Below are 2,540 nucleotides of genomic sequence, written 5' to 3'. Positions count from 1 at the left end.
TATTATTATTATTATATCATCCAAATCCAGCTGTTTAGAAATTATATTATCTATATTCTTCTGTTTTGTACATTTACATAACACACATTTAGCTAATGTTCAGATAAATATTCAGGTAATATAGGACTAGAGGAGAGACTGATCAAATACGTGTCGCTATTTTCACTCTTATTGCTGTGGTATCTGGTGCATTAGCTAGTCTTGTATTTCCTGATATTGGCTGTTGTTGTCTGTCTATAGAAGCTCTTACTGGGTATGTGCTATCTGTGTGATGCGCTCAAGAGAGGGAACCTATTGCGATGTCTCATGATGTGTAGTTAAGGGAGGTATTAATAGAAGTAAAGTCGGAACACAACCAGTGAGAAGGGACTACATTTCCATTGGACTTCATTGGTGGTACAAACAGTACTGTGCCAGTACCATGTCTGTATTACGGATAGCTGCCACTAGAGTGAGCTAAAGGCTAAAATAGCTTTTTTTTAATTGAGAGTCCTCCTTGGTCTATTTTTTGAGCCTCTGCCAGTATTACACTTAAAAGCAGCAAGGTTATTATTCCATTTGCATCACGGCAGTTCGATGCATTCCATCTCCTGAAGGTTGAAAGGAAACTACTTATAGGGGGAAATGGGCATCATTATTCCTCCTTAGCGACTTGCTCTTACATAAATGAGAATTTCCCTCAGCAATAGGTTAATCATAATATTGAGCATACCTATTTTCTGCAGCTCATGTAATAGGCTATCACTGTGCAATTTCCTATCACACAGTTCTATTTTAGTAGGGTATGAATCTTACCAAGCTAGCAAGGACATTATGGAATGTAGGGATACAGTTGAAGTCAGAAGTTTACATACACCTAAGCCAAATACATTTAAACTCAGTTTTTCACAATTCCTGACATTTAATCCTTGTAAAATGCCCTGTCTTAGGTCAGGTAGGATCACCACTTTATTTTAAGAATGTGAAATGTCAGAATAATAGTAGAGAGAATGATTTATTTCAGCTTTTATTTCTTTCATCACATTCCCAGTGGGTCAAAAGTTTACATACACTCAATTAGTATTTGGTAGCATTGCCTTTAAATTGTTTAATTTGGGTCAAACGTTTCGGGTAGCCTTCCACAAGCTTCCCACAATAAGTTGGGTGAATTTTGGCCAAGTCCTCCTGACAGAGTTGGTGTAACTGAGTCAGGCTTGTAGGCCTCCTTGCTCGCACACACTTTTTCAGTTCTGCCCACATATTTTCTATGGGATTGAGGTCAGGGCTTTGTGATGGCCACTCCAATACCTTGACTTTGTTGTCCTTATTAGGCCATTTTGCCACAACTTTGGAAGTATGCTTGGGGGTCATTGTCCATTTGGAAGACCCATTTGCGACCAAGCTTTAACTTCCTGACTGATGTCTTGAGATGTTGCTTCAATATATCCACATAATTTTCTTTCCTCATGATGCCATCTATTTTGTGAAGTGCACCAGTCCCTCCTGCAGCAAAGCACCCCCACAACATGATGCTGCCACCCCCGTGCTTCACGGTTGGGATGGTGTTCTTCGGCTTGCAAGCTTCCCCTTTTTTCCTCCAAACATAACGATAGTCATTATGGCCAAACAGTTCTATTTTTGTTTCATCAGACCAGAGGACATTTATCCAAAAAGTATGATCTTTGTCCCCATGTGCAGTTGCAAACCGTAGTCTGGCTTTTCTATGGCGGTTTTGGAGCAGTGGCTTCTTCCTTGCTGAGCAACGTATCAGGTTATGTCGTTATAGGACTTGTTTTAATGTGGATATAGATACTTTTGTACCTGTTTCCTCCAGTATCTTCACAAGGTCCTTTGCTGTTGTTCTGGGATTGATTTGCACTTTTCGCACCAAAGTACATTCATCTCTAGGAGACAGAACGCATCTCCTTCCTGAGCGGTATGACGGCTGCGTGGTCTCGTGGTGTTTATACTTGCGTACTATTGTTTGTACAGATGAACGTGGTACCTTCAGGCATTTGGAAATTGCTCCCAAGGATGAACCAGAGTTGTGGAGGTCTACAATTCTTTTTCTGAGGTCTTGGCTGATTTCTTTTGATTTTCCCATGATGTCAAGCAAAGAGGCACAGAGTTTGAAGGTAGGCCATGAAATACATCCACAGGTACACCTCCAATAGGCTAATTAACATCATTTGAGTCAATCAGAAGCCTCTAAAGCCATGACATCATTTTCTGGAATTTTCCAAGCTATTTAAAGGCACAGTCAACTTAGTTACCTGAACTTATGACCCTCTGGAATTGTGATACAGTGAATTATAAGTGAAATAATCTGTCTGTAAACAATTGTTGGAGAAATTACTTGTGTCATGCACAAAGTAGATGTCCTAACCGACTTGCCAAAACTATAGTTTGTTAACAAGAAATTTGTGGAGTGGTTGAAAAACGTTTTTTAATGACTCCAACCTAAGTGTATGTCAACTTCCGACTTCAACTGTACCTGCTATGTTTGGCTGTTCACACATCGCATATACCCCTCCTGTGGGTATTGTTTTGCTTTTGCTGTG

Source organism: Salmo salar, chromosome ssa24 (genome assembly GCF_905237065.1).
Source record: "Salmo salar chromosome ssa24, Ssal_v3.1, whole genome shotgun sequence".
NCBI lineage: Eukaryota > Metazoa > Chordata > Actinopteri > Salmoniformes > Salmonidae > Salmo > Salmo salar.
The sequence above is the reverse complement of the archived record's forward strand: the minus strand, read 5'-3'. Positions refer to the sequence as shown.